The following is a 9,814-nucleotide window of genomic DNA, read 5'->3' as shown; positions in this document are numbered from 1 at the left end:
CAAACAAAGATCACAACTCCGGTCGTTCAAGGGTTGGAGGAAGCCAATGTGAGTGGTCTTTTGAAGCTTGATCACTGGAGTGGGATTTGGAGATTCTTAGAGACTTGTTCAATGAGCAAGATGTGGTTCAAATCCAAAAAATCCCGCTGAATTGTTCCAGGAGGAAGATTCTTGGATGTGGATTGATGAGGAAAAAGGGAATTACTCAGTTAAGAGTGGCTATCGGAGACTTTGTCAAAATGAGTATGGTCTGCCTAACTCGGAGTTTGAGTTTAACTGGCTTAAAATTTGGAACTTGACTGTTCCTCCGAAGGTGAAAATCTTTGTGTGGAGAATACTGCAGAACTGTCTTTCAACATTGGAAAATCTCAGGAGTCGTTTGTTGAAGTTTATCCTATCTGCTCAGTGTGTCATAATCATTTGGAAAGCGCTGAGCATGCTCTGTTTTATTGCTCTTTTGCTCAGAGTTGCTGGAACAGAGTGAAGGTGGATGTTGCTTCAAGTCCAGCCTGTCGGTTAGAAATATAATGAAGGAGTTTTTTAAGACTAAGTCTTCTAAGGAGATGGAAATCATATGTTTCAGTAGTATGGCAGATTTGGGATCACGGGAATAATGTAGTATGGAATAAAAAATTCAAAACTCCGTCGATGGTGGTTAATGAAGCAAGTGTGTATCTATTTCAATGGCAAAGGGCTCAGAGTAATCAGGTTATTCATAAGAAGTTAAATGACAGGGAAGGGGTTTTAGTGTGGAAGAAGCCAGTGTTGGGTTGGTTTTCGTGCAATATAGATGCTGCAGTGTTTGAAAAGGAAGGCAGGAGCTCATTTGGCTGTGTGTTAAGGAATGATCAAGGATAGTTCATAGCTGCTTATGGAGGTTTCTGGACTGGTATTGTGGACCCGAAGATTGCTGAAGCGTTGGCGTTCAAAGAAGCACTTTCTTGGTTGAAGAGGAGGAGGCTTTCAGACGTGCATATAGAGCTTGATTCATTAGCAGTTGTTCAAGCTTTTGAGAGTAAATCGATGGATTCCTCTTACCTGGGAGCTATTATTGAAGATTGTCATTTTATAGTCAAGGACTTAGGGTCCTATTCAGTGTATTTTGTTAGACGTTCAGCGAATACAGTGGCTCATGTTTTGGCTAGAGAGACTGGTTCTATGTCTGAATGGAAGGAATGGTGTGATGTACCATCCTTTCTCATCGATGTGTTACATTCTGATTTATTTTAATCTCGTTTTGTTTGGTTTTCAAAAAAAAAAAAAAGGTTCAACTCCAGTTTATCTTATAAGTAGATTAGGGCTTAGTTTGGTATTACTGTTCTAAACAGTTATAACAACTTTTGTTAAAAAGTGTTTGGTAATTCTAAAAACTGCTGTTTGAAAATTTTAAGTGATAAGTTATATTATTTAAGAAATCCCAAACATGCTTTTTAATTTATAAAGTAAACAGAAGTCCTAAATTTTATAGATGTGACAATATATATTATTTTATTTTAACGCGAGAGCAATATTATACTAACTAAGCTAAATAAATCTAATTATGTTTAGTTTTATTTTTTTAACCCGGATCAATAGTATAATTTTATTTTCGTTAGGATGAATATTGTATATTATATAGTTTTTATTCCGATCAAAAAATCCTTGTTTTTACGTTTTCTTTTTATTTTCATATTCATGTATCATAATTATTATTTTATGAAATTTGTTACACTTTATTTTATTTCAAAAAAAAATTCTAACTTATAAATTATGATTTACCAAACACATTATCAACTTATAAGTAACTTATACATAAAATATTCAAACAACTAAATAACTTATAATTTACGATATTTATATCACTTATATACATTTTCAACTTTAAATCGTAAGTAATATTTTTTTAAAAATCCAAACGGACACTTTGTATGATTATTTTTATTCTGAGTTTTATTATTTTGAAGTTCAACTCTTGTTTATCTTACAAGTAGATTACGTTATTTTATTTTATTTTTATATATTTGTTCTACTTAGATATGTTTAGCATTGTAGTGTTTTGTTTTTACATTATTAGGGTGTTCCTGTTTTTATAGAAATGACGAAATATATTTTATAACTTTTAGTTTTTGAGAATATTTGTGCTTAAAATTAATCTTTTCAAATAAAGTTCATGTATTAAATAATTGTAATAAGTAAAATTTTAATTTTTTAAATTATAAGTAATAATTTACCAAATACATTATTATCATATAAGTAACTTTTACAATAAAATTATCCAAACACTTTAATAACTTACAATATTCATATCACTTATATGATTTTTTTTAAACTTTAAGTGATAAATTACTTTATTTAACAAATTCCAAACATGCCCTTTAATTTGTAAAGTGAATAGAATTTATCGATGTGAAAATGGGGTGTTACAATATATATTATTTTATTTTAACCCGAGAGCAACATTATACTAACTAAGCTAAATAAATCTAATTATGTTTAGTTTTATTTTTTTTAACCCACATCAATAGTATAATTTTATTTTCGCGAGGATGAATACTGTATATTATATAGTTTTGTTCCGATCATAAAATCCTTGTTTTTCAATTTTCTTTTTAATTTACTATTCATGTATCAAAATTATTAATTTATGTAATTTGTAATTTACACTTTATTTTATTTCAAAAAAATTATAGATTATAAGTTATGATTTATCAAACACATTATCAACTTATAACTAACTTCTACGTAAAAATATCCAAACACCCTAAATAAATTAAGTTACGATATTCATATCACTTATATGACACTTTTTAAATTTAAGTCTTAAGTTATATTTTTTAACAAATCTCAAACGTGCCCATAATGTGTTTCCTTTTTCATATTTTAAAGCACAATCATCTAGCCAGTGAACTCGGAATACAAACAATTTAGTTATAAATTTTGGACATAAATATTTCTAACAATTATTAGAAAACACTATTTTTTTATTAATTTTGTATAAAATGTACTTTGTACGGTGCACTTTTTTTCCTTTTTTATAGGATTTTACTCTTACTAGATTTTAACGAGACATTTTTTATGAATCATCTTTTCAAACATTAAAATTTTATTATCTGTTTGGAAAATCTCTGCATGATTTTCGTTAAATGGAAAATATGTTATTATTATATTTTAGATATATTCAGTAACAAAAACCGTTGTTACATCTATACGAGATATAAAATTTTATTATGTATTCAGGACATTTCTGCATAATTTTTTAATTAAATAATAAATTTTGTGAATGAAAAATATGTTTTTTATTATATTTTAAATATAATTCGCTAACAAAACCGTTGTTTAGCGTCAACAAAAAATGTCAAAGGTCGTAGTAATCATGGGATGTAAGTAAACGGTTTTGATTCATAGAGCGTGACCTTGAAATAGTCTTATTAAGAAGTAGTTCATCGGGCTTATTTTGGTAGCCAGTGCCTACTGCCACAATTGATGTAACTAACAAATTCGTTAAATTTCAACTCGGGAACTAATGGAATAAATCTTTGACCTTCACAATTGACATGACTTAACTAATTTTTCTAAATGTTAATATACGGGATACAACGTGTAAACAATCTTTGACCAGGCATGCATAACAATTAAGAAACCGGTCGTCTCAGGCTTTGATTGGGTACTCAAAAATCAGAATTTCTTTGTCAAACTCAGGGTCGGCCATCGACTTTGATTACGAACATCTTTACTACACGAACAAGTCTTTCATTAATCTCGAACTTCTTGGATTCTCCCTCCCTCAATAGTAATGAATATTTGGTTTTTTAGTACTGCAGGGACACGAGAAATTCGAAAAAAAGAGAATTTCTGGATTATGATGATGTCGTTAATATGGGTAAAAATTCTTATTAGCTAAAAATGTGTCCAAGATATCATTAATAAATATTATAAAAATTGTGTAAAAATTAATCCACTCCCATTGTGCATTTCTGTTAGCTAAAATTTTAGTCGACCTCTTATATTGGCTATATTATTCGAACATATACAAATCTGTAGTTAAATTACACATAATTTACTTATCATATCGAAATTATGCATTCTATTTATAATAAATTAAAATGATAAAATATGCTATTTTTTAAAATATAGACAATTATTATAACCAATTCCACCGGAGAGTAAATCGGCTAACAGTTCGATAAAATTTTACATAATCATTATTTTATATTATTTTACCAACTATTTTAGTTAACAACATTGAAGGATACTCTAACACGTAAAACAGATATCCAAATTACTCGGCGGTCATGGAGTTGATCACATTACAAGCACAAACTGAAAGACATAGACTCGGATCTAATGCAAGTGGCACCGACAACCTCTTAGGTTGTGTTTGGTTGGGGTAAATGAATGAAATGGATGTAATAAATGAAATAAATGGGAGGTTAAAGAGAAGAATTGAAAAAAAAATAGATGGACAAAATTGTTATGACAAGATTGTGAAGAAAATGGGGTTAGTAATTAACAAAACATTCTATCTCAAATTGGAGGTGTTTTAATTAATATATGTGGTTTGGAATAGAATGGACGAAAAAATAAATTTTAGAAAATTTAATCACTTTGTTCACTTAAAATCTCATTTTATTCCATTTCATTTTATTCACCCTAATCAAACACAACATTAGTATATCTCTGTTACTTTTTTAAGGGATGTCGAGAGTTTGAAGTGTGTGTAATTAGCAAAAAAAAATAACAACAGAATAGTTCTTTTACAACTTCCATTACGCTAAATAATTTTAGAAAGGGTTGAATAACGTTTTTAGTATAAACAACCAATTAACCTGATACTAACGCAAAACAATCGAGTGGCAATGCAATTTGAAAAACACTTATATTGGCAATTTAACTTCCATATGAGAAACCATTTGAGAACCTGTCTTTTGATCTTGAAAATTTATTATACACATCTTGAAATCTTAAATGCCTTGAACTCCCCGATCTTGAGATCATTTCACAGTTATTGTTAAGATACTGCCCCATAATTTATTGAAAGTTAGAATACGTTTATTGTTTTGATATTTAGAAGTGTTTATTAGTTACTTACTAAATTTTTTAGCTCATTTATTTGTGTTAATCTAACTTTTACAATTAAGCAAAAATATAACCAGACTTAGGTGTATCGCTCGTAAGAATATCTCTGACGGTCCTTTTTGTATCATAAGAGTTCAGGTGTTAGATCAGGTAGATGTTGTGTGTGAGAAAGCGATGATAGTTGGTAGGAAATGTTATAATTGGTTCAGATACTTTTGGGTAATCTAGTAATTCCAAATCAGAATTGTATTTTTGGATTTATTTATAAAAATGGTTGTACTTAATATTTTCTGGTTGATAGTTGTAATCTTGTCTCATACTTTTTCCTGTTAAGATCCTTGTAGCTTTCTGAGTTTATTATATTTTTTCTGCTATATTATATTAGTATATTAGTTTTGTGGGTTCTCATTTCTAACCCCGAGTTTAGGGCGTCACAAATATTATTGATCGGCTAAAAAATATGATATTGAACCTGTAATTCATCGATCGTTATTATAGCATCGAGTTAAAAGAATATAATATATACTATTCATCCGAACTAAAAATTTACTGAATAGATTCACAGTAAAACATAATTAAAATCAAAATAGAATTCGACCAATTTAAAACAAAAAAATACATACTATTTATATGAGTTAAAACAAAAGTATAATATTGATCCGACTTTAAATATAATTTTAATCAAACTAGATATAAGTAGTTGGATTTGGCCGGGATTTTGTAATAAAACAAAATTAAATTAAAGGTGATTTGTAATCTATTAATTCGGGTTAAAATTTATCTTTTAAATTAAAAATATTTTTTCATAAACAAACATATACATATCAATAAAATTACATGTTTCAATTAATAATATTATTTTTTCAAAACGTATATCTATAAATAAAAATATAAAAAGTTGATAAGTATATCTAAAAATTATTATCAAGTCATATAATTTAAAATTTTTGAATGGATAAATTTCATATTTTGTAAATACTAATTCAATTTATATTTAAAAAACTATATAACTTAATAAATGTATATGTATCACACTAATTCTAAGCTGGTATTTACAAAATTTATGGTCACAATTATCGGCTATTGTGTCAGTATGAAAATCCATGTGCCTGTAAATTAAAATCCATCATTTATTAATTGTTAGGCCGTTCTTTAAAAAATATTTTAGGAAAAAAAAATTGGCACGTCTCCTTTTTACCATTTATGTTCAGGTATTATTACGCTTCTATAAAAAGCGAAACAGGAGAGAATATTAATCTAAAAAAACTAAACAAAGAGAGTATCTATGCACTTGCACGGAACTGGCCACATCACATCACTTACCGTAAGTAGTACTCACTCCGTCCCTAAAAACGTTTCATCTTTGTTTGGACACATTTGCCAATGCACACTTTTAATCGTTAATATCTTTAAATTTGTATTAGTATTAAATATAAAAATTTCACTATATTAAAATACTAATAATACGAATCCAACGAGATCATTAGTTATGTTTGATATTATAGATTAGACGTATCGCTTACCGTGAACAGTACCGAAAGTCAAAAGAAAAAGGTAAAGAGCAGGACAAATCTGTAGTCTCTACTTTATCGAGGTCAACAGCTGATTTTCCACAAAACACCAGACAATGATGCTTGTTAAGCCTCTTCACTCTCTCAATCTTTCCAACAAAATAACAAAATCAAAGCAATCCCATTGCTAAAATCATGCTTACACAAACCTCGATTTGTTTTAAATATTTCAAGTTCTTGTAATTTAATTCCGGAGGGTCGATTATTAGTTGATGAATTTAATCCTAAAATCCCGGTTGAAAAAGCTCTAACACCGCCTAGTTCTTGGTACACTCACCCTTCATTTCTGCAACTTGAACTTGATCGTGTTTTTACAAGGGCTGGCAGGCTGTTGGTATGAAATGACCTATTTATCTTTTAATTCTTTTTGTGTATTTAATTTATGTGTTTATTAGTGTGTTTTTATAATAATGTTGAGATATTGATTGATTATTTAGGGTATAATGAGCAGATTAAAGAATCAGGTGATTTCTTCACTGGCAGGTATTCTTATCATTCTGTGGCTTATTTAAGTGTGTGTAGTTATATATATTTTTTCGTGTTATTTTATGCTAGACATGTCAAGTAGAACCACGATAAATGAATGATTTTTATTTCTTCTTCAACATAACTGAGACAATGTATGTTTAGAAATGATTGAATACCAAAAGATAGTTGCCACTGCATGTTTTTGCAACTTTATTCTTCGGGTCTATTCAAGAGTAAACTTGGAGATATGTTGTTCTATCGATTTTAGTGACCGGACCACGGGAATTGTCAAAAGGTCGATCATTAATAATTAATGAAATAATGCGCTCTTGAAATCTATCCATGTGTATGCTTTAGAAAGGAGTTGCAGAAATGTACGGGAACATATGTTTTTTGCTGTCCAGATTAGTATACTGTTCTTGTCAATCACTACTATGCGCATGATTGAAAAATATAATGTTGCTCAACCTGCTCTTCTAAGTACTGAAAGTTTAAAAACCCATTTTCACAGGCTTATTAGTATATAGATTTCGGTGAACTTAATCAAGGTCACGGCTAGATTTAAAATGTCTTCCACAGGGTTGAGACCAACAATTGTACCCGTTGGCAAAAACCTGTCAAGCTTCTTGACATAAAATATTGCTTCTTATCTTGTTCCAACATGAAATATGGCTTCTTGAAGTTGCATGAATGACACTTAACAACCATGAACATTAACCTTGATGCATTCAGTCGGTGACACATTCTCAAAAAGAAAAACCAAAACATTTACAACTTTTCCTTTGTGTTTAAGAAACTGGTACTTAGTCTTTTGGTCAACTTAATCACACTAAGTAGTAGTTAAGTCCTAAATATAGGCAGATTTTCAAATTTAAGCACATTTTCTGTTTTGTGTACCCTCTATATTTCACGTGTTTGAATGATCAATACCGACGACTTGATAACAAATTAATTAAGTTTGTAGAAAGTTACTTTGTGTAAACAAATTGTGCTATATAATGATATACCTTTACCAGCTGGCATGTCACCTTATGGCTTATGCACCAATTTGATGTATTTAGGGAAGTGAATCTTTCTTTATAATACTTTTGTTATTTTATAATAGTTGGATGTGGGTAAATAATAAACCGTGGCAGGTTAGGAAACATAGAGTATTTGGTGTGTCGAGATGATAATGGTGAACTACAGGCATTTCACAATGTATGTCGCCATCATGCCTCCCTTCTTGCGTTTGGAAGTGGTAAGAAGGCTTGCTTCACTTGCCCGTATCATGTAAGTTTATTGATGTTTCGCTTTACTTTCTGACAGAATTTGTTTGCCTGTTATTAATGTCTGCACTAAATTGTACTAATATAGGTTGTGAAATTAACTTTTAGTGGGTTACAGCTATGATCAATATTTGAAGTTATAGTTAGGACTTCTATGGATCTTTCAATTGGTGGAATTGGGAGATTAGGACTTATATGGATTCCCAATTAGAAGAAATTGCATCTTAAAAAAATATATCATAGTATGTCAACAGTCAAGACTCGTATATCAATTTCTGGGTTTTGTCAGTTTATTCACATTTAGTTGTTGCATTTCCAACCTTCTCGATATAACTAGAGTTGTGCTATTTACTGAAGTTGACAAATTAAGACAACATGTTTTCAGTCAAGGCAATATTTTAATATTTTCCAGCATATTGTTTTCATGTTTTGAAATATGCATGTGATCTACACTCAGTCTTACTTCTACAAATCATATTGGACCCATTGATTTTGTATGGTTCAAGCAAGCTATATATTTCTGAACTAAGTAGCATGCTGTTCTAGTAGATAGCAGATATGTTGGTTGGCTGAGAGTAGATGTTAGTCCTCAAATTTTCATTAATGTAATTCTCCTGATTTGGAGAAAACATTGCAGCAGTGTTATATTTTGATTTGTCAAGTTCATTTCTGTGATTTTGCAATAAGATTTTTATAAGAGGTTATTGTTAAGTAACCAGTCACTCTAAAACCTTAAGATTTTTATAAGAGGTTATTGTTAAGTAACCAGTCACTCTAAAACCTTAAGGTGTCAGAGTAAGGCCCCTGCAGGATTATACTCTTCAAGTTATAACTTGTTAGAACTTTTGAACAGTATTTTTTTATTTAGGTCATTGTAATGAACCGGCTTCTTGCTTTGATGATTTCTGATAGAGTAAGAATGATGTATTTCTTGCTGGTGAAATTGGAAAGGATATACTAATAGATAATCTTCTGCAGGATGGACATATGGATTAGATGGAAAACTTCTCAAGGCAACTAGAATCACGGGTATCAGAATTTCAATGTTAATGTACGCAGCAAATTTGATTATGGGTGCATTCTAATCCTAGGCTTAAGCCACATTTTCTGACTGAAGTAATTTTGGTAATATTTATGGACATTTGGAAGTAGGAATTTGGATTGGTTCCGCTCGGAGTAGCTAGTTGGGGACCATTATTCTTCTGAATATGGAATCTGAAAATTTTCCTCATCAAATCTCCTAGTAATGTGTGTACTGAATGGCTTGGTAGTGCATCAGAGATCCTGAGTGTCAATGGAGTTGATTCATCACTGACTTATCTGTGCAGACGGGAATACATATTGAATGCAACTGGAAGGTCAAATTCTATTTTTTAGCTTTTTCACATTAACAGGCATGTACGTACTGCATGACTTCAATCTTTAATTTTAGGGGATCTGCTCTTTTCTATA

General features: G+C 30.1%; 1 long non-coding RNA gene across 1 annotated transcript; it reads left to right on the top strand.

Moving 5' to 3' along the window:
- Window positions 1-6,714: 6,714 nt before the first annotated feature.
- On the top strand, window positions 6,715-8,766 carry LOC141698242 (uncharacterized). Its single transcript, XR_012565015.1, has 3 exons — window positions 6,715-6,960; window positions 7,064-7,109; window positions 8,231-8,766. It is a non-coding gene; the product is annotated as an uncharacterized LOC141698242 (long non-coding RNA).
- Window positions 8,767-9,814: the final 1,048 nt, after the last annotated feature.

This window comes from Apium graveolens, chromosome 11, assembly GCF_009905375.1.
Source record: "Apium graveolens cultivar Ventura chromosome 11, ASM990537v1, whole genome shotgun sequence".
Taxonomy (NCBI): domain Eukaryota; kingdom Viridiplantae; phylum Streptophyta; class Magnoliopsida; order Apiales; family Apiaceae; genus Apium; species Apium graveolens.
Note: the sequence above shows the minus strand (reverse complement) of the source record. Positions and strands in the feature narration are given on the sequence as shown.